The 23462-nt window shown below is 45.6% G+C and overlaps 1 protein-coding gene across 39 annotated transcripts in view; it reads left to right on the forward strand.

Annotated features, from left to right (window-relative positions):
* Positions 1–210: 210 nt before the first annotated feature.
* The window catches only part of CLASP1 (cytoplasmic linker associated protein 1), a 292383-nt gene continuing 269131 nt past the window's right edge, over positions 211–23462 (forward strand). For 7 of the 39 annotated variants that reach the window (XM_030581048.1, XM_030581051.1, XM_030581064.1 and 4 more), the window contains exon 1: positions 17514–17750. The gene's annotated coding sequence lies outside the window, so the exon portion shown is untranslated. Of the gene's footprint in view, positions 2629–6962; positions 7076–17412; positions 17751–23462 lie in introns of those variants that run through there. The other 32 variants (XM_030581040.1, XM_030581059.1, XM_030581063.1 and 29 more) reach the window with 10 other exon arrangements.

The raw sequence follows: 23462 nt of genomic DNA on the forward strand, positions 1-23462 counted from the left end.
GCATACAATAACAATAGATCCATCCGCTCAGTTACTGCTGTAGCCTACACCTCCACTCCCTTTATCATCTTCCCTTGCTGTTTTGAATCTAGTTTGCAGCATAAGATCCACAGAGCAGGGATACAGAACTGTCTGTGCAAGGTGCTGTGCCAGCTTATGATGGTGCGTAGCTAGCACTCAGTAATAATCAGCTTGCACTATCAATGCTTTGGCAATAAGCTCACTGGTGCAGGCTGACTTGTGATGCTGTTTTTAGGCTGTTTGTGTTAATACACAGCTCTCCCAGGCTCTGCACACAAGCAGAAATTTGGACACCTGATACTTACCAAACATAGTTTCCGTAGCAAATGGACGGACGTGCTGTGTCATGAGTTATGCTTCCCTCCTTGCAGGGATTTCACACTGTGAACACTACATTTGCTCATTTGACTTGGTCAAATGCAAAACTCTTCACTTGCTCAGAAAACGGATGGGATTTTTGGGGAGGCTGTGGAGTATTTATAGGGATTGGTGACAGGCAAGTTATGTATGCTGTTGTACTGGATCTGAGTGACTCAGATTGGGATAGTGCAGTCTGCCCACATCTACACAACACCTTCTGGCAGAGGAGCTCAAAGCGAATCTGCTCGTTGTGCCTGTGAAGTAATCTCTTCATTCCAGCTGGGGAAGTTGGCCCCAGGAGTGCACAGCATCCCATAGAACACACAGCACTGGGAACAAATGGTGTGGGGGCTTGACTGAAAAAATAATCAAGTGACACAAGTAATCAGGCCTGGGGCCGAGATCCTCCCAGTATCCTAAGTACAGCTTCGTCTCCCTAAACAATGGACCTGGTCTCAGTCTGTGTCATATCCAAGCTAGCAAATGAGGGTGCTGTCGATCAGAGGGGGCACCTTCTCCTTAACTTCTGCCAGGTTTCAGCAGAATGTGGGGATGGAGAATGGGATATGCTGTGGCTACACCCCCAAACTAGTTGGATCACTCCCTTTTTGAGATGCTGGTGTCGCCCTAGGCTCAGTGGCTGCACCCTAGTGCTCAGCGAGTGGTTGTGTCAGCATACTGCATGGCTGAGGAGGGGGTGCTGCAGAAGAGGTATGGGATAAGGGCGTTCCTCCACAAGTCAAACCAGAGTTTAGCTTCTGGTGGTTCTGGCCAGTGATGTGTAGTGAATCCTCCTCCTCTTTCTTTTACAAGTGTGCAGTAAAATGCCACATCCCGTGGATGGAATCAAAGCCTTGCTCAAACAGCTGGGAAACAAAGTCTGAGGGAACTCCAAGAAAGTGGTGGGAAACACCACTGAAGGAATAGCTGCCAGTTTCACCCCATCCTGTTAGACCAAAGTGACAGCAGCTGTGTGGAAGGCTGGAGCTAGCCAGTGTAAGCTGGGTGAAGGAAGCTGTGATAGGTATGTGATGTCCAACCGCCTCTGAGCTTTCCATTACCACTCATCCATGTGCAATGATTTTTTTAAAATATGGTGATGATTTAACATTTGCAGTTTTCTAGTGCCTGGAGGCCAAGCAGGTCAGGGCTCTGTGGTGCTAGGTTCTGGACAAATCTGGTAAATGACAATCCCTGCTCCAAGGAGTTTATGTGCTAGGAGACAAGGAATCACAGGTGGCTGAGACACACAAGTGGATTGGGATGGGGAGTAAGGGGAGATGGAACAACAACAGTTAATGGGATATTAGTTATTATTTGTATTGTGGTAGCACCTAGGAGCCCCAGTCGTGGAACAGGACCCCACTGTGCAAGGTATTGTACTAACAGAATGACAGTCAAAGCAATGTGTGCAATTCTCAGCCAACCACTAGCTGGAATCACAGCTAAGCACGTGCCTAATCATTAAAGTGAAAGTTCAGAGGCATGACTTCAGTGAGGAATAATCTACATTTTCTTTGCTAAGCAATTGCAGGGAAAAAGCAGAGAGCACACTGCAGGGGGGATTCTGCATGTCCCACGCTTACCTGACACTCATGAGTTCGATCTCACTTTTCTGGCCAAGCTCAGCTGCTGCCAGCGTAAACCATGCAAAAGGTTAACAAATTAGAAGCGAGTTAAGTGTCAAAGCAAAGCATTTTCCCTACTCAGGGTAATGCTGAGCCGCTCTGGATTGAGATTGAAAATGTGGAAGGGCAGCAAGAGATGTCAGCCATGTCACTCACCCTGAAGCTGGGATCAGTTCTCCAGCCACCTGCTGAGTACTGTGAAACTGAAGCCCTGCTTGGAACCACACAGTGCTTTAGTTGACCAATAAGTGCATAGATCTCCCACTGCGCAGGGAAAGGATGGACTACAGAAATGCTACAAAAGATCAAATCAGAAACTGTGAAACTCGGCTCTAACTGGAGGAGGAAGAAAATGCTGCTTTTGTTTTGCCACTGGTTCCTAAGCTGTCAATCTTTTAAAACAAATACAACTTTATTTTGGGTTGCCTCCCCAAAAGCTCTATGCAATGTGAAATAATCGAGGTACAGAGAGAAAGTATGTGCAGTCACAGAGGGAGTGAGAAGTTCTGAGGTAAAGGTGAGGGAGGAAAAGAAATCCTCTCAGCTGAGATCTGAAGAGATGGAAGAGAAAGTAAATGAGGTGGAGAAGCCACTCAAGGTGGCAAGAGCTGCAGAAAAGGTACTTGTACCAACAGTCGCAAGACTATATGAAGGAGTAGACAGTGTAATGTGTTTACTTGCAGTATATAATTCAACCATTAGATGTCTATGGGCTGTGCAGAAATCCAGACAGGGTGTGGTCCCTTGTAAACAATGGACACAATGCTGGAACTCAAGCTGTGTGGACGCTTGTTTGTTCATGTCTAGTTTTCTTTAACAAATGTCTCCTGATTAAAGCAGACTGTGATTCCATCTATCATGACAGACTGCTGCTGCATGAGTAAAGGGATACAAACCCTGGGAGATCAGCTGAAGGGGCCTTGGCTACACTTGAGAATTACAGTGCAATAAAGCTGCCCATGGCTCTATAACTCACTCCCCGTCCACACTGGCAAGGCACATACAGCGCTGTATCTCCATGGCTACCGCAGTGCAGGTACTCCACCTCCCCGAGAGGAATAACAGCTGCTGCAGAGTGGCTGAGATGCTGATGCTCCAGTGTAAACGGGGAGTAACCGTATTATGTAGTGATTGACCTCCGGAAACTCCCCATAATCCTTTTAAGTTAAGGTTCCTCTCCTTGTTTTGTTGTGATGTCCCTCTTTTTGTTTTGTTGTGCTTATCAAAAACAAACAAACACAGATACTGTTTGCTGTGAATGAGCAGAGGCAGGCGGGGGGCTTCCTTTGGAACGCTCACAGCTGATGTTTGCTTGAAGAGAGAGGCGGTGGTGGGGAGGGGAAGGGTCCCTTTTGGGGAGTGGCTGCTTATCTGGTCTGTGAGAAAAAAAACCAAACTACTACTGTTTGCTTTCAGTGAATGAGAGAGGGGTGGAGGAGGGAGGGAGGTCGGAACTTGCAAGGCAAGGAGCTGACACAGTGTCGGCTCCAAAAATCCACTCTCTCTGCCTCCCCCACGCTCCCTGTCACACTGCACCCCATCCCCTCTTTTGAAAAGCACGTTGCTGCCACTAGAACGCTGGGATAGCTGCCCATAGTGCACCACTCCCAATGCCGCTGCAAATGTGGCCTCGATAGTGCGCTGGTAGCTGTCAGTGTGGACAGACTGCAGCACTTTCCCTACTCAGCTGTACGAAGACAGGTTTAACTCCCAGCGCTGTACAGCTACAAGTGTAGCCATATCCTGGGTTGTGAAACAAATAGGGAGCTGAGGATGGGGCTGATATGGTCACACATCTTGGTAAGTATGACAGACTGAGCAGCAGTGTTTTGCACATGTTGGAATCTAGAGAGATGGCATGTGGGGAGTTGTGGTTACAAAGATTTTGTTACAGTCGCTAAGTGATTGTATAGATCCCAGGCATCCATTTACTACCAGCAAACACCCAAATCCCTCACACCAGAACACTTCCAAGAAATAATACAGACCAGGGAAGATGTTGGCCTTGCATGCCTCCCCCTATCTAGCCCAGCGTTCTCTCCTTGGATGTGTGGCCTGTAAGGAACACCTGACTGCTGCAGACAGTGGTACTGAGGGGCCCAGTAGCTGCTAGTACTGGTTTGCTCCTCCCTCTTTCCCAGATAATACCTTCTAAAAAGGACTGACAAGGAGATAACATGCCAGTGATCTGCTCTTTACACTGGCTGCAGATACAGTTTTGGGTCCTTTTCGAGGTTCTGAAAGCCCTGACCGGGCTAGGCCCTGGCTTTCTAAAAAACCCACCCCTCTCCTGCCTCAGTTCCCAGAGACCCTTTATAACAAGCCTTATCAGTCAGGGAACAATGTTTATGTCCCAGAGTTTCATAATCCAGAACACTGTCAGGCCAGCTCATATTGTCTTATGCCTAGGGAGGAAGCAATAGAAGGTGAAGGAATAGGGATGTTTGGTGCTAGTGGCCATCAGCTACTTTAGAGTTCAACTCAGTAGAGGAAAGGCTCGTCAAATGCAGCAGTAGCCAAGGGTAACTGATTCTGAGAGCTACGTTTTGGGGAATTAAGAAACCTAGTGATCATGGAGCAAGGAGTGATGGTGTATTGAGCACAGTGTTGGAATTGCAAGCTATCACATTCAGAGCCGGGGGCCTGCTTTCAGGCTAGAGGATTCTGTGGCAAAGCCTGCAGGCTGTGAGCAGAGTCAGTCTTGAAAGAGTCATCTTAAAGCAAGGTGGGGTGAGTTATGCCTCACTGTCTTAGGGAGAAGCCTGTTTATGCTCTCTCTGTACAAACAATGTATCCCACCACAACAGAAACCAGTGGTGTGAGGGGTACCGACCTCTTTCATGTGATAACGATAATACTCTTGGTAACCCTACTCAGGCCAGGTGGCTGGGGGTAGAAAGGAAAACTTGGTCTCTGTTACCAATGCTCCTGTGGTACCAAGCAGACCATCTCTTATCAGTAAGGTTTGCATTAGCTATTGGGGAATTCCACTAATCACCAGTGACCCCTCTATCAAGGTGACTGTTGCTAAGCCCATTATATCCGAATACAGTGACATTTTAATACATTTGTCCAGCTCAGTGAGATCATTTCCCAGAAGGCTGGGCTGTTATTGATATCTTTGCTCCTTTCCTCAGCCTCAAAAACCAATTGGCAGAAGTCTGTGCTTTTTCTTCGGGCTGCTTCTGCTGCTCTCGGAAGCCCTAGGCTCCATCTTGCCCTTTAAGCAGCTCTTCCCAAAACAGCTTGGCATTGGCATACCTGACTCAGCAGACTTGGGCAGCTTACTCACAAAGCAAGTGCTGTTCGAAATCGCTGGACGGACCTCTTTTGTCCACAGAATTGTACCTACCTGAAAAGTGCCTTCCCCATGGAGTTAGGCCACATCAATAAATTGCCCCGGGGTTGAATGATGGATGCTCTTGTAGGCTCTTAGGGAAAAGCACAGAAGATTTTCTTCTTATCCTAGAAGGACTGATTCAAACAAATCTAGGGCTTATTTGATTGGTCTTACCATCTGCACATCCCAAGATTCAGTGTGTAACTTTCTCCTTCCACCTGCTCCAAACTTGTATGCCATCCAGAGCACAGGAGGTGAGTCCCTAGAAAGCTGAAGAGAGGAGCCAATGATGTGGTCTGAATCTGGGGGAGAGGGGATTGTAGGGAGAGTTAGGGGAATGGTGAATGGAGGCTCCTTGCTAAATAGGGAGATGTGCCAAGGCACTATTAGTAGCACCCTGGTCACTCAGGCTGCTGAGCACTGGGTAGAGCACAGGCCTAACTGAAGCCAATTAGTCCATTTCTGTTGGGGATTACTGAGAGTTTGGTGATGATTGCTGGGCTAATGAGGCAATTGACTCAGTAACTGGAGGGGTATAATTGGGAGGAACAGGTAGTGGGGAGAGGGGAAAGCCTGAGCCTAGGAGTGAGGGCTGTGTGTAAGTCTGCAGCACGCTGTTGTGCTTTGTAAGGAACCATGTGGTGAAACAGTACCAGCCTGGTGTGTGTGACTGTGGGATCACATGAACAGGCCAGGCAGTATGGTACACTGTGTAGTGACCACGCTGCCCTGTGACAGGGAGAAGCCATGGTGAGCTCCAGACAAGGAAGTGATAAAGGGGGGGCCATCACGATTCTGTAGGGGGCTCAGATAATCCCCACAGGCTTCTCAGGCAGTAGGAAGCAGCTCAGGCATCACGGGAGCATGACCATCACCCCAGCACTGGTGGGGTGCCCTGTAACCCAGGCAGCACTGGGGCAGAGGCAGGCTGGGGAGGGGAAAGGAGTAGCTCTGTCTGTCTGTACAGTGTACATCTTCTTTGTCCCCTCACCATCAAGTTTTTGACTGGGGGGTTTCCAGGGACAGAATCCCTTAGCTGGTCAGATGGGCTGTGAGAATCCCACTGATGATATTAGGATAGCAAAGAACATCAATGGTATATAGCATGTTGTTTTCACACTTCTGCTTTCTTTAGCAGCCAAAGGCAACAGTGTGCATGTTGGCTCTTGCATACATCATCCGTGCTCTCAGTACAGTTATGCATGGGCACGGCCCCTAAGTGTCCTACAGCAGAGAGGGGAAAGGGAATGCCTCAGTTCTTGGACTCTCTCACCCAGGTGCAGTTGATGGCACCAGCCCTGTATGATGAGAACAGGGTGTAGACCTCAGTCACATCATCAGCACACTGTGGGAGTTGTAGCTTGTAGCAGTCTCTTGCAACCTCCTAAATGGCCTTAATGTAACCATTGAATAGGAGTGAGGGACAGGACCGAGCACAATGGCATGCCACTAGTGAAAGAGTTCAGCACTGAGGACCCGTTGCCTACCCCAACCTGTGGGATCTGAGACCTGGCTCAGTGTGCCCCCACTCGAGGCAAGGACTCATCACTGAGTCAGCAAAATCCATGGACAGCCATACAGAGTGATGAGCAATATTATTCTTTTATTTGCAGCTCAGCCAATGACAAGCATTGCAAAGTGGAGTCCAGAGTGCCACCTGAAGGCCAAATACAGCCCAGAGAGCCACAAACCATGGCCAATGGCCGCCTTTTCCCGTGACTGCAAGGTGAAGAGAAACCTGCTAAGTTCAATGCTGGGAAACTCATTCAACAAGCCATTTCTGCTCCCCTATTCTAGATAATAGAGGGCAAGTACAGTGTTCTGGCTGGATGCTTTCAGTTTTGATAACATATGATTTGCTTAGTCACATGCAAAGCAAGCCCCATAGACTCATGCTTAGCTGCCAATGTAGACCACAGTGTTGCAGTCTGGGTGTCTCTGGTTTAGACCCATCATTCAACAAAGCACTTAAAAATCATGCTTAACTCTAAGCCTCATGTGAGTCAATGGGACTTAAGCAAGTGCTTCATGAATGGGGGCCCACCTCCTAAAACAATTGCCCAGAACTATGATAATGAAGCCTGCATGTTTGCATGATTTTGGGATAAACAGGAAGGTTTTCAAAGGACGACAGGGTCTTTGTAATTGACTGAGCAAGCCTCCATTCCCTTTTTGCATTTATGGCGCTATCCATAGTGAAGAGCGGGAGAGCGAGTTTAAAACTATTGGCTAATTATTTACATTAAAAAAAAATATTAGTTATTGTACAAAAAGGAGGCTTTAAGATAAGATGATCCTGGAAATTTGCTGTTTTTCTGTAACAATCCCAAATGTCCTTGACTTGACCCTATAAAATGCTAGTGGGGACTCCGCGAGGACTCCATGGGGATCGCGCAGAAGAGGAGATGAATCAGCAGAGCCACAGCTATCCCAGTTAAGGTCTCCTAAGTTTAGGGGGAAGGATAGCTCAGTGGTTTGAGCCTTGCTATACCCAGGGTTGTAAGTTCAACCCTTGAGGGTGCCATTTACTTGGGGATTGGTCCTACTCTGAGCAGGGGGTTGGACTAGATGACCTCCTGAGGCCCCTTCCAATCCTGCTATTCTATGATTCTATGTCCATTGCAAAAACAACCAGCACTAATTACAACTGAGAGACTGGTGTTGTGATTGACGCACAGGGCTGGAAATCAAGACAGCTGGCTTCTAGTCTCAGCCATGTCACAGACTCCTTGTGTGTCCTTGGACAAGCCAAGCAGCTTTTCTGTGGCTGAGTTTCCCTATCTGTACAAAGGAGAGTGGAAGGGAGATTTTACTTCAGAGGTGGATTGTGATTCTGCCCTGAGAGTGCTGTCCAAAATGGCACCTTCTTACTCAGTAGACCTGCTCCCTATATGTACTCAGAATCACTAAGTGACTAAAATTCGTTTGCTGCTCTTTACTTGTTAGCTGTGCAGAACCATTACAGCTATGAGAAAGGGAGTCGGATTCTCTTCTGGCTCATGCATCGTCAACACAGTTGTTGTTAACCAAGGACATGGAAGGGACTTGGTTTAATTTTCAGATATCAGACTGAGTTTGCAAGGCTCAGGCTGGCAGCTAGAAAAGCCATTGATTTGTGTAAAAAGGAGCAGATCTGATCTGGAAGCGACTGGCGTAATACCTGAGGCCACTTTTATAAAGGCATCATCCAGAGCAGTCACTCTTCTTATTAATTCTTTATACTATGGCAGTGCCCACGATACACGAAGTACTATCTGCAAACTCAGGAAGACTCAGGCCTGGTCTACACCTAAAATGTAGGCTGACCTAATTATGTCACTCAGAGGTGTGAAAAATTCACGCCCCATGAGAGAGATAGTTAAGCCAACCTAAGCCCTAGTGTAGACATTGCCAGGTCGGTAGAAGAATTCTTTCATCGACTTCGCTACCGCCTCTCAGAAGGGTTGATTAATTACAGCAATGGAAAAACCCCTTCCATCACTGAAAGCCAGTGTCCACACTATGGCACTACAGTGGCACATTGCAGTGTCTGTGTTGTACATGCTGCCTCAGTCCCTGCCCCACAGACCAAACAAACAATCCATGACAAGCAAAGGATGACGGGGGATTTGTTAGGGTTTGTAAAGAGCTTTGAAATTCTGAGATGGAATGTGATATGTAAGTGAAAAATATTTATTAATGTTTTGGGTGCATTTCTCACTGTGCCAAATCTGACTATAGTTTATCATCAATGAAATTACATCAGGAATGAATCTGGGCCTTAATTTTTATACTGAAGGATTCTGGTTTAGCTTTCCCCCCCACCCCCCTCTAGTCATAATTGTACAAGATAAATTTTACAGAGTTAATGCATAAAATAAAGCTAATCCTTTGGTATTTAGGATGACTTGAAACTGGTGTATTTGAGAATTAGCTTCTGAGTGGACTGACTGTATATATTTGTCATATTGTTTTCTGATTACAAACCTCTCATTGGATTCATTTAATGCTTCTATAAATTTCAGTGGAAATCTGCATTTGAGGTGGAGGGTGGTCGAATCTTTAAAAAGAGTCTTAATCCACTTACACAGCCTCTCTTGCAGTGCTCAGCATTTTTTCCTTGTCAGGAGCATGCTACATTTATAACCTTCATATGTCACTTTTCAGCCTCTTTAATATTTGGGTGGGGGAGGGAGGGCTCAAAAAATCAAAATGTTCTTCAAAGATGAAAACACATAACATGTGTGTGACTCTGATTTGTGTCTGTGAGAGACAGAACTGATGAGGGTTTGAAGGGTAGAAAAAGAGACAAATAAAAATAGGTAGCAACTAAAAAGAGAGAGAACAGAAAGAAAGAAATCCAACTAAGGGGGGTAAATGGAAAGTTACTAGTGAAGAGGAAATGGGGTTAAAGGCTGATTAAATGTGAATTTAAAATAATATGAAGTAGATATCCCATTGTTTTGATCCATAAATCACCCCTCCCAGAGGCAGTATGACAGCCTGGGAAAACATAAGCATTTATAGCTGAACTATAAATACTAGAACTCATACATACCCCCAGTTAATAGGCGACAAAGCCCATCAGCTCTAGATCATTAGATCAAATCCAGTCCAAGTCTGTAGTGAAATTTGTTACTAACAGATGCTTGTTCGATGGCCTATGTGAAATGAGTTTGTGGGTCTCAGCCCAGATCCCAGAGTCCAAATCAGAAAACAAACACCCCCCACAATTAGCACTAATGGGCAGCTTCGAGAGGACTTCAGTGTTAGGGCTATTAATCTGGCAGCTTTCACCAGATCTAAAGTCAGTCACACAGCCTGGGAATCTGTCTTATGCCCAGGGTTTCTTCCTAGGTGGCAGAACTTGCTGCGCTCTGAACCGAAGCACACACATATAAACGGTCTCTGCTATGAAGCCAATGGCTAGTTTCCCTTAATCACAACCCTTCCTCTGACTGGATTTTCCTTTTTGTTTGCTGAGTGAAGCGACTCCTTCAGCCTTCACGTGGGAGTTAAGTGGGGCAGCTATCACATGGAAATAGCTCAATGTAGAATTCTGAAGCTTGGCAGGAAAACTCCAATTAAGATGCAGAAGTGCAGGCACAAATTGTCTGAGCAGAAAGAGCCTCATATCTAGGTCAGTGACAATTTTCATGCAGAAAGGGCACAATGGTGAATTATTAAACTTAACATCATTCCAGACAGATAATGCTGTTTGAAACATGAACATGAATCCTCACACAACCCTTCTAGGAGGCAGGGAAAGAGCATTCTCTATTTTTTAGGTGAGGAAACAGAGGCACAGAAAAACAAAATGCATCCGATGAAGTGAGTATTCACCCGCGAAATCTCATGCTCCAATACGTCTGTTAGTCTATAAGGTGCCACAGGACTCTTTGCTGCTTTTAGAAAAACAAAAGTGACTCTCCCCTGGTCACCAAGGGGATCTGTGGCAAAGCTGGTACTAATATGCAGGAGTCCTGTCTCTGATCTCCCCTCTGTGTCAATGCATGTTAAATCTTTTCCATTACACAATATGAGGTGCAGTGTCTGCAGGAGATTTCTGCCATGCCCTTCATGACGAGATGGCAGAGGGTAATGGCCAACATTACAAACTATGAGTTAAATCTTGTTCACTTAACCCAGGCAAGTACTCCTGTTGGACTACTCATATATAGGAAACACATTTTGGCCTTATATGTTATGGGGATCACTTCACCAGCCTTTGCAATGCAGCCACCACTGGGGTGAAATCAAAGTTGTATGCCAATTTTGAAGTAGTGATGAGTAGATTTCAGATTAGATCAGCCAAACCACAGTAATTCTGGGACAGATTCTGAGCAAAAGAAGGGACTCTCCCATCTCCTGTATAACAATCAAAGGCCAAGAGGAAGCAGGAAGAGCAGTTAATTGCAATACAATTAATGTATAGTTGTACAGAAACAAAACGCCACCTTCCTCACACTAGTTTGATTCTCTTTCTTCTTTTGTTTGAAAGATTAATAGGAGCATCCGCCTCATCCTTCTTTTCTGTCTTTTCCTGGACACAGCCTTCTGTGACCTTACTGGCTGTTTTCCACATGGCCAGCCATTCACAAGTTTAACTGCAGATGCACCCTAGAAATGTTATAGGTTATACCTTACTGCCCCTGTGTAAAAATGCATCTCTGCTTGGTAACAGATTTGACCATTTCTTGTCAGGAGGAATTTTCTGTTTTGGGAATCATAGAATCCCAGGGTTGGAATGGACCTCAGGAGATCATCTAGTCCAACCCCTGGCTCAAAACAGGACCAATCCCCAGACAGATGTTTGTCCCAGATCCCTAAATGGCCCTCTTAAGGAGTGAACTCACAACCCTGGGTTTAGCAGGCTAATGCTCAAACCACTGAGCTATCCCTCCCCTCCAAATGATTGGTTAGATCCAGGTAGGTTTGGTTGCCTCTACGGGAGTAATGTCCCATAGATGCAAATGATGTTAAACTAATGCTAATAACATCCTTGCTCACAAAGTCATGGCTTGATGTTAACCACTCCTCCACAACTACTGCTCTCTCAAATCTTACCTTTTTGGGGTTGTCAGCTCCAGATTCATTTAGATTCTTCTTTCTGTCTAGCTGGTGTCAGGCTTGGTACAGAGGCAGCACTGGTATGCTTGATGATCTACTGACTTTGGAGAAAGATCGAGTGTGTGCTGATCTGACTAGGTTTCTCAGGATGCTTTGATTTGATCGACTGTGAGTTGTTGCTCACAAACCTGCATGAGCTGGAAGGGAGTCTAAGTGATATGCTACGCTGCCGATCAGGAAGAGCCATCTTTGGGGTGAATAAAGAAAAAGCGAGATTCTGTGATATTCTAAAATGGAGATAATGAAACTCCATCCGAGGACATTATTCTAGCATGGAAAAGAGATTAATGTAACTTGTTTGGAATGCTGTGCACAATACTGATGCTCTAGTCTTAAAGACGACTTGAAGGCGGGGAAATCAGGATGGTGCCCATTCTGCCTTCTTTATGAAGCTTACAAAAGCCAGAAAGTTTTAATCTGCTCTTTTAATATCAGAATTGCAGATCTTGTCCACCCTGGATGACTCTGGGGGACTGGAGAAGTGGCTGATTAATATCACAAATACTAATAATATTAAACCTGGTTAATGGAGAACAGAAACTATATTTATTCCAATAATATAACTCTGTTGGTTTGATTAACACCTATTTAAGTGTAAGACTTAGGAGAAAATCTTTGTGCTAAGGATTCAACACCCTGTCTCTTCAATTTAAGGTTGAGAACTCTCCTAATTTACATGGATTAGTCATCTGAAAAGTCTCCCAGCAAAAAAGCAAAACTAAGGCTTGACTTTTCTGATATTTTTACAGAAAAAGGCATTAAATATGTTTTAAACAGGCTACATCTAAAATCACTAGAGGTAGGAATTTGAGCAAACACTTCCAACATTGTTAGCCAACATTTAAAAAGTGCAGAAAACGGGGTTGGGAGACTTAGGGAAGGGCCCTTTAAAAACTGCTGCTGTAGCACTGATGGGAATCACTTTGCAGCAGTAATATGTTACACAGGGAAACATACGTCTTAGAATTAGCTACCTACAGAAAAGGTGAAGAAATACTATGTTTACTGTAATTTTGTCTGCACTTCGATAGAGGAAGATATAAATCCATAAATATATTTTCCAACTTGAAGCAGAATGTGACATGGAAGCATTTTCAGGGGCACAGGTAAAACTAGAAAAATGGTTTGTCTTAAGTCGTGTTAATGGACCACAGATCTTAAAGAGTGAGTGGTACTTTGCAGATGCAGAAGACAACAAAACACTGCAGTGCTGATTACATATTTCACTGGAGTGGGCTATTTGCAGGAAGTCCTCTTATTAGACACGCACAATAATACAGGGATTGGAAAGCCACATGTGTGAGACATGCGCATTCTATCTCTTGAGTGGCCAGTACTTAGCCAATTAGTACTGTCACGGGATTAGCTGCTTCTAGGGAGTGGAAACCAAGGTATTTTCTAAAGCTGGTTTGTAATTGTCTGCTTTCAGTTTATACACACCAACCCCACCCTCACAAACACACAAATATGTATCCCCAGTTTTCTATATCTATACAGTTTCTGCAGCCTGTTCCATAGAAAATGCAGTCTTCCTAACATAAATGATGGGCTGCTTTCCAAAACATGGGCTAATTGTACATTCAGATAGGACATAAGCTGTAGAACGGGAGCTCTGATTCTATGCGTTTCTTCACACACAGAAACAGTCAAACATCACTGTGATCCTGACAGCTGAGAGGATTAATCAATGGAGAGGCTGTCTATGGAGAGATCTAGTGAAGGATTGGTGGGGGGGCTCCCTCCCCAAAAGGCAGTGGGTACAGCTAGGAGCCACAGCTCTTACTGTATCATAGCCCACATCTTACAGAGGTGCAGAATGAGGCACACAAACTTAGGAGCAGGAATCTGGAAGTGAAATGGACCAAATTTCTCCACAGTGTGTAACTCTTCTATAACCTGTTTTATGAATCAGCATTTCTGACATCAAAGTGTTGACACCAAGGTGATATGGGTTTTGTGCTTGACAGTCAGATCTCATCAGACCGAATTGTGGTATCAGAGAATGTGGTGGGTTGGTGGTGGAAGTATCTCTGTAGCAGATTCAGGAAAAAAGGCAATGAGGCTGGTGAGTGAATCCTCAGTGGCACAGTACTTGGTAAAAGGTTTATGTGAAATGAGTGTAAGGATAGTAAATTGCATGCAGCCCCTCCTGGGAAACATCACGAGAGCCCCCAAGTTGAGGAAAGACAGTTGTTATTTTGACACTCTAATTCTGCTTTGTAATCTAAGCTCTGTGCACAAAGCATTGAAATCTTATCATCTACATATGACATTAAATTCAAAGTTGTATCCCATGTGGGGAACACCTCCAGCTTCCTTTAGCTGCATCCCTCTGTCAGGACACTAACACTCCTTTCTAGTGTGTGCAGGATGCATGGGACTAAACTTAATTGATACCTCTTCATTCACTCCTTCCAACCACTTGTAAGAAGACTCTTCTTCTCTGAAGTGTGCTGTTTATGCAGACCAGATGCAGGACTTTGTGTTTTTTATCACATTGTACCAGTCATGCCTGCAAGCTCGCTGGGGCAAGGACATTCACATTTGTTTGGCAGAGTTTATGTTTTAAGGAGTTCCTTACATGCTGATGGGGCAATAAAAAGTAACTAACTCTGGCTTTACACTGTATGCAAGTGTTAAATACCGAGGGCCAGAGTCTGATCTCAGGAACACTAGTTGAAAAAAATAATCAGACAGCTCTATTTGTTCAAATGTTGTATGGAATCTGGGAGACACTTGAGGATATTATGAATATTAATATTGTAAAATTGCAATGAGTTGTCAGATATACCATGTAAGATTTGCAAAAATGTTATAATTTGCCAAATATGATAATCTCATTTGTGTTTGTATCACCTTTGGATATCGGGTTATAGATATGTATGTCTGTATTACAAAACTTGTGCTATGCTTCTGGGTGACACCCTCAGACAGTTTGGCATCAGCACTGCCTAGCCTGCTTGATGGCCCATTAGCTGCTATACAATAGACCCACTGAGAGAAGGCAAGGGATTATTACTCAGCAAGGCGTGCCGGGGCATACCTATGGACTGTAAGGCTTCCAAGCCATGTGCTGGGCAGCTTGTGTTTGAAACAAAGTAAGCACAAGCTGCATGACAAAAGACTATAAGAGGCAGCTGCATCTTCTCCATTTTGTCTTCAATCCTGCTTCTTACCTTTGGAGGAACTTTGCTACAAACTGAAGCTCTGAACAAAGGACTGAATGACCCATCCAAGCTGTGGATGTGTTCCAGAGAGACTTTCAAGCTAGTACTCACCAGTACTGCTAGGAACCTCACGGACTTTGAAGTGTTGTTTATGTCACTGCTTTACCATTTAACATCTCTCTACTTATTCTGCTTTCCTTATAATAAATCTTTAGTTTTAGATACTAAAGAATTGGCTTGCAGCGTGGTATTTTGGGTAAGATCCAAACCTATATTGACCTGGTAACATGGCTGACCAAGAACATTTTGCATACGTGAGCAGTTTTTTAAATAACTTCTCACTGTACTGGACCTAGGTGCTGACTGGGAGCCAGAGAACTGGAATGCAATATGGGGGCTGTGTGATTTCTTTTTTGTTTACTGATAATCAGTATGAGGGAACAGAAGCAAAGTTTGTGACCGGTTAGAGAGTTTAACTTCAGTGTTACTTCCAAGACTGGTGGGTATCTACTCTCCCTTTTGCAGCCTGCCCTGACCTTGTTATTTCCAGTGAGGGCTACCCAGGCAATCACCTGCATTTATATGGGAGTAATAGGACTGAATTTGCATCACCAATTTCACATATAGCTAGAGAAGGTTTCACACTGGTAACTGGGTTTTGGCATAGGCATTTCTGATTCTGTGGTTCAAACAGGCTCTCAGGTCCAGATCCTCAAAGGTATTTCGGGGTCTCACTCCCATGGAAATCAATGGGAATTAGGCATCTAAATATCTTTGAGCATCTGGGCCTTTTATACTACAGTGATGCATGGTGGTAGGAGACCCGAATATAGGTGAACTTGTTGATGGGCTGGTTTGATGACTCTACTTAAACTCACCATTAAAGACTTAACTGTGGATTCTGCACCTGATCCTGGAGGGGCTTGTTTTACAAAGTGAATGAGGCCAGAGTCATTGGTTCTATTGGTGCCATGAACATATGGTTTTAGCAGCAGGAAGCTGCTCCCTTCCCAGGAACACAGATGGTTCATCACCCCACCTCCATACCTGGACCGAGGGGATGGGAAGGGCTGGTACACCCACTGACTGCAGCCACCACAGGATGTTTACTGTGTGGGATTCATCCTCTAACTTCCTGCTGCATGCAGGGAAGATGAAAGGCCCACACACCGTGGGCAATGTTCCTCCCATATCCCTGCTGTGGCAAGGGCAGTTAAAGCCCAACCCTCTCTGCCGCGTAGAGATACAGGCCCTATTTCCTCATCCCACCCTACCAGCTCAGTGGCAGTACTGTCAGTATCCAATATTTAAAAATCAAGTCAAGCCCTCAAAAACAGAAGATTGGCATAAAAAGCCTACAATTTAAAAAACAATAACTGTGGTGTTCCGTTTATTTGCCTTCTGGGTTCTGACCCTTTGGGTCACAAGGGTGTAACATGTCTAAGCTTGTCTCTGCAATGAGGGCCAGAAGCTATTTTTCTTTTAAATGACAGCTGAAATTCTCCCCTAATCACAGGACTCCAAGGTTAAAATTGATCAGATATCATGACTCATGATAAAAATCACATCAGCTGGTGCCAAACATAAATGTCCCACGGGCCCCTCCCTCACAGCATCCCCTGGGGCTCCTTCCTCACCCCCATGACCTATTTTCCAACACAGTTCGACGGGCCTCTCCGTGCAGCATCACCCCCAGGGGCCCCGCACTGCAGCGTCCTCCTCCAACAGGCCCTTCTTCGCGGCAGCCCCTCCCCCACCGGTTCCTCGGGGCGTCCCTGGGGAGGAGCGCGCGCGTCCCTGCTCAGCGACCCGCGACACGGCTCTGACCGGGGCCGGCAGGCGAGTTATGTGAAGGCACCTCCCCCACCTCCAGAGGAAAAGTGGGGGCGGGGCGCTTCCCGCCCCGGAAGTGAATGGCACGCAGGCCCTCGGCACCAAGGGAACTTTACCCCGGAAGGTTTTCCTGACAGCTGAGCTTCCCCAGCCCCTCCCTCACCGTTTCTCTGCCTCAGCAGCGCCCCCTGCCGCCCCGGAGGCGGCGTGACTAACCAGCCGGCAACGTTAACCGGCAACTTCGAACGTTCCTTACGTGCAGCAACGGCTCATCTCACACGCAGACTCCGGAAGTCCGCAGGGCGTGGGCTTATCTCGCAGGGTACCCCGACGGCTGGCGCGCGCATGCGCAGATTGTACGCTTACCTCATATCAGCCACGCTTGGAAGACTTCCCCTCTCTCAACATGGACCTCCACGGGAGGTGTTTCCGGCCGCTCTAGCCTTCCCCGGAGCTCCATGGTGAGAGGGAAAGTCAGCAACAGAGCGCAACCCTCGTGCGCGTGCGTCCTGCTTTGCTGGGGCGTCTTCTCGAGGGTCAGACAAAAATAGTGCGCATGCGCGCTGGGCCTTCGCGCCTGCCTGTTAGTCCTTCCAGTAGGTGCTGAGTGCGCATGCGCTGTGGGGGTTCCATTCTTACCCAGCCCCGGCAGCAGCACTGGGGTGGAGGAGCAGCAGCCATGCACTGCAGTAGGAGTGGCGGGAATTAAGCGGGGTCTGCTGCATGCACCCTCTGTAAGGTACATGAGTCCGGTTGTATTGCACCCCCCATCTGCTCTTCCAGCAGCTCCAGGTAAAACCCCAGTGTCATGTAGCGTGTAGCTGATGTGTGGGGGGAGGGGGCTGCACTCAGCCCTTGGCTTGTTGGGGGGGAGGGGAAGCATTGTTTGGTGAAATCAATAGGTTACAGAGCTGCCTCTGCTCTGTGGCTGTGCTGTGCACAGCAGGGTTTGTTCCTGGCAGTTTTGCCCAGTGTTTTAAAGTATTTTTTCTAAACATAAGGATTGTGTATGCTGTTGCACACACATGAAACAAAAGACTTGGAAGGCACTAGCACTGTGGTAGCCCACCGTAGGAAGAGCGGTGGGACTGTGATTTCCAGAGGGAATTCACTTCCCTTGTTCCAGACATTTAAAAAATGGACAAAGCAGTATAGAAAACAGTGTAAGGATGAATCCTGTACTGGCTGGGAGGGGTGAACTGGATGACCTAATAGGGCTTTTTCTTCTGATTTGGGGATGGGTTTTAGAAATCTAAACCGGGGGAGGGAGGCTGGGGAGTATAGACTCAAGGCTTTTGTTTCGTCCTTAACTCTCCCTGCTGTGCTTAGATCTGAGATTAGTGCATGGCTGTATGTACTGCAATATTTAGGCACAATGGGTGATTTTACTATTAGTTCCTTGCCCCTAAATCTCCATTCTAACAGCGTTTAGTTAGATCCTTTATTGTATGTTCTTTATTTTAAAAATCTGGCTTTGTAATCTGAATAATTGACATCACAGCATTTAATGATTCTTAGCGTGTACAACTAGATGTTCTTAATCTGTGGATTATCATGGTAGAGCCCTTGCTCTGAGTTGTGTCAGTGGGATCAAGGTTCTGATTCATGAATAACCATGTCCCCACACAATGTATGGTCAGTAAGGATTCTGTAATACTTTCGTGCATATTTAGTAGTTGATATTGAGATTTGAGTAACTTGACAGTTTTAGTGATAGTCTCTAAAGACAGGCGGCTAGAAGATTAAATAATTTGTTTAATTCAAAGCTGTTTAGAAAGTGTGGTGGAAACACATTATTTTGCTCATCTTTTTTTTTTTTTATTTTAATTGGAGATATACCAGTCTCCTAGAACTGGAAGAGACCTTGAAAGGTCATCAAGTCCAGCCCCCCTGCCTTCACTAGCTGAACCAATTTTTGCCCCAGATCTCTAAGTGGCCCCCTTAAGGACTGAACTCACAACCCTGGGTTTAGCAGGTCAATGCTCAAACCACTGAGCTATCCCTCCCACCAATCAATACATGCAGTTTAAAAGCATGTATTGATTTGAACAGAGTAGTTGTTAGTTTTTGAGGTATGATACCAGTCATCTCTATGTTCTTGGGGAGCCAGGGTGCAGGATCCAGCCTGACTCATGAAAGACACCTCTTCCTCCCCGCCCCCCGCTTAAACCAAAACCCATCAGAGGAAAAAACTTGCAGAGAGCAGTGAAGGGCCTTGAGAGATACACCTAGACCCCTGGTGACAAGATTGACATCTCCATTAGCATACAGAATGAAGAACAGAGACAACTCCCCTAGCCTCATCTGTGTGAAAGATGGAACAGGGAGACATCTCAATTTGCATACAGAATGGAGAACAGAGAACCGCAGTGAACTCTGGGACTAGAAAAGCAGGGATGCACTGCATCATGGGAATCTCTGCTCCAGATGTTAATGAACCTGTGCCTGCCCACATCTAGCTCAGCAGTTATCAGACCAATTTTAGTAAGGAATCCTTGATTGATATCCAAAATATTGAAGCAGCCTAATTGCATTGTGAGCTCCCTGAAAGAAAACACCACCCATAGCCAAGAGTAATCAGCTCCTATTGTGTAGCCTAATGAAAACCCTTGAGTCATCAGTTTACCTGTAAACAAATCTAGTGTTCTCCCTTGAACCACTGTATTTTCTCTACAAAAATCCCTACTCACCCTCCAGTAAGTGTTCTGATGCTTAGATCCAAACTATGCATCAGTTCCACTGAGACTCCATCTTCTCCTGACTGATCGTGCTGGGGGCTCTGCCTGTCTCCAGCACTTGGGACCCTGAGCTACCACCATCACCTGGGAACCCCAACCAGTTCAAGCCTCATAGAGTGGGTGCGATCCTCCTCTTTCTCTCTCTCTCTGTTTTCCTTTCTACCTTAGGTATTAACCTTTAATAATGTATGTTATGTTGGTTTAGCCCTCCTTGTGTAGTTATCACTATGGCCTGGTCTACACTAGGGCAGGGGGGATCGATCTAAGATACGCAATTTCAGCTACGAGAATAGCATAGCTGAAGTCGACATATCTTAGATTGACTTACTTCGCGTCCTCGTGGCGCGGGATTGACAGCTGCCGCTCCCCCGTTGACTCCGCTTCCCCCTCTTGCCCTGGTGGAGTTCCGGAGTTGATGGGGAGTGCGTTCGGGGATTGATTTATAGTGTCTAGACAAGACATGATACATCAATCCCCAGTAGATCGATCACTACCTGCCAATCCAGCGGGTAGTGTAGGCATACCCTATTATTCACTAAATAACTTTTATGGCTAAGGTGGTTGCTTCTCTTGCTCTTGCTGAACTTTACTCTTATGTGTTTTTAGCTTCCCCCATTCACTCTACAGCAACGCTTCTTTTACCTAAGCAAAAGATCCCTGCAGTGCCCAAAATACTGTGGGGTTTGCTTATCAAGTAGATTACTGCCAGTACAATTGTGATGTGAGAGTGGGGATAGGGACATGCTGAGTCTGGGACGCATAAGGGTAACAGCTTGACAGTGCTGATTGACCCAGTCCGCTCAGACTTGTTCAGTTAATGTATATGCGGGTGTGTTCATCTGGTTCTGGGGCTGGAGAAACCCAGCCCCAGGGAATCTAGGTCCTGCAGGTCTTGAAGAGTAACCCGAATAAATGAGCATACCCCAAAGTAACGGGCAATCTGATAACAGGTGTTAGCATGTGTGACCAGCTTTGCCTTACAGAAAGATAGAGATGCTAAATAAACCTTTTTGTGTTGCTCCTCAGGATCTGCTCTGCCCTCAGATACATAAATGCCACTTCAATAGGAAGGGAGTCTCCTTACCCCTTCCTTAAAGAACATGTCTAAAAAGTGGTATTAGTGGACATACTGGATGGACACACTGCAGTAGGTTAGAGGCTATGGAGAAAGAGCTATCCTGTAAGGTATATAGGAATTAGGACCATTTAGCTTGGTGGTTGACGGTCGTCACTGCTAATTTGATTATGAAGCAGAACGTGGTAAAGCCTTGTTATAAAAATCTGAAGTAGGAAAATATTTGCTTGCAAGAGCCTACCTGCGCACCGTATCTTATTGAAAAGTGCAAGGCTTTAAGAGGATCCAGTTTTTTGTTTTTGTTTTGCTTTAAAAAGCACTTTTTTGAACAAACATTCTGATTTGGACATTTCATTACAGCCTAGTCTGGCTTCAGTTTTTACATCTGATCTGTCGTCACTCAGACGATGTCTACACTATCACTTTTGTTGGTTAAACTTATGTTGGTCGGGTGTGAAAAAAACACTCCCTTCACTGACAAAAGTGCTGGTATGGATAGTGCTATATTGGCAGGAGGCTCTCCTGCCAACATATCAACAACTGCTGGACATATCTACCCCCGCTCGTTGGGGGATATTTTAATTAGGCCAGCAGAAGACCTTGCTGCCACCAGCAAAGAGTGGTACCTGGGAGACCTTATAGTGGCACAGCAGTAGCGCTGTAAGGTTTGTAGTGTAGACATAACCTCAGTGCCCAGTCCAGTTTCCACTGATGCCTTTTAATGGGAATTTAGATCAGGCCCTGGGTGAGTGTGTTACTATCCTCTCAAATGAACTTTCACAGGAAAATGATAAAAGACAAAAACACTCTTTCACCTATTGGAGGTCCAATAAAAGATATTACCTACCCCATCTTGTCTGTCAATATAGGGCGATAGACTTGTTGCTGGACCGGATCCCGTAAGCACTTGAGTGGCATGCTAAGGGCCAAGTTGTGGAAAAAAGACACAAAACAAGAGAGAAGAGGAAACTGCTGTATGAGGGTCTAAAGGAAGCGTGGACATAGTTATTTAGTCTGTGTCTAAGGCCTTGTCTACTCTATGTGAGAAATTCGATGTAAGGTACGCAATTTGAGTTACATGAATAGCGTAACTCAAATTGACATAGCTTAGATCTACTTACCGAAGGGTCCACACTACACGATGTCGACGACAGGCGCTCTCCCATCGACTCCCTCATTCTTGAGCAGGTGGAGTACAGGAGTTGACGGGAGAGCGATCTGCGGTGAATTTAGCTGGTCTTTGCTAGACCTGCTAAATCAACCGCCAATGCATCGATCCCCGGTAAGTGTAGACAAGCCCTAAGATATTTATACAGCCCCATTATTGTGATGTCTGAGTTATTCATGGTCTCTAATGTCTTTGTCCTTGCAACATCCCTCTGAGTTAGGGAAGGACAATTATCCCCATTTTACAGAGGAGAAACTGGGGCACAGAGAGGTGGAGCCATTTGCCCAAATTCATGCAGGATGTCTGTGATGGCGCAGGAAACTGAACTTAGATCTCCCAACTTCTGGTCTAGTGCCCTAAGCACTGGACCATACAAATCCCTCCCAAATCTCAGTTTCATGAGTTTCTGATAGTAAACAAAAGAGATCTCTGCTTTGTTGCTTATGTAGGCTGAGCTGGCAGGTGATGGCGGGGCAGGATAGAGTCTCTAACCTCAAACTTGTAGCAATTCTGCAGGATGAGCCACCAAAGCTACATTTTACTGAGGCGTCTAAGCTGCTCATTTTATCTTCCTTGTTGCATATCAACTGCAACTTCTCTCAATGGTACCTGTTTGGTGCTTCAGGAACCTGACTGGTAGCATTGTAGCATCAGAAGTAATGTAGCCAATCATCACTCCATCCCGCCCTCCAGTAACCCTAACCTGAAACACTGAACCTACTGCCTGACTCTTGTCTTCTCCCTGATGGTGCCAGTTTGGTGCTGCAGGCAGAGGAATCTCTCTTCCTGCTGTACCGAATGAGCACTGTTTAGATGACACAGAACAGCTTTTGACTGGGCGAAGGTAAATGATTTTGCCTAAGCCAGGCATAACGTGGAGGGAGCCACAGTAAAATCTCCAGCCTTACCCTTACTCAACTGCTACAGATCTTGATCTGAAGGAGCTTCCCTATTCCAGTCCTGAACCCTGGGTCCCCCAGATCTGTGGAGACTCCTCAGACCTGACTTACAGTTTTATTTGCTGACTCACTTCAACTAATGAGACTGAAGTATGCAAATAAACTGGAGGGAGGGACTGGTGATTGGCTGAGCTACCTCAGTCAGCGCTCTTCTATCTGCAGCACCAAATGGTCACTACGTGGAAACTGGATTTTTCTGATTGTCACCAAAATCCATAGAGTCCGTTCTGTTTACCGAGAACAGTCTCTCAAATTTTGGAATTGATTGAGTGTAGTCTACAAAAGTTAATGCATTACAAATAGAGAAATGCCATCGTTTCAATGTTAGGCCTCACTTCTCTTGGCCAATAACTTATAGCACTACAAGTGAGACAACAGCACATTTGTGAGAGAAAGAAATATGTGTGAGTAAACCATTTTACACTTGCCAGAGGGACAATTGTAAAGGGGGCAGAGAAAGAAACTATACTGTCAAAATAACTCTGTCTTGAAGTACTGTAGAAATCTTAAGTCTGAGCTGTGGCTGAAGTGTATCAAAATCAGACAAATCAATGATAAAAACTT

Source organism: Gopherus evgoodei, chromosome 11 (genome assembly GCF_007399415.2).
Source record: "Gopherus evgoodei ecotype Sinaloan lineage chromosome 11, rGopEvg1_v1.p, whole genome shotgun sequence".
In the NCBI taxonomy this organism is placed as follows: domain Eukaryota; kingdom Metazoa; phylum Chordata; order Testudines; family Testudinidae; genus Gopherus; species Gopherus evgoodei.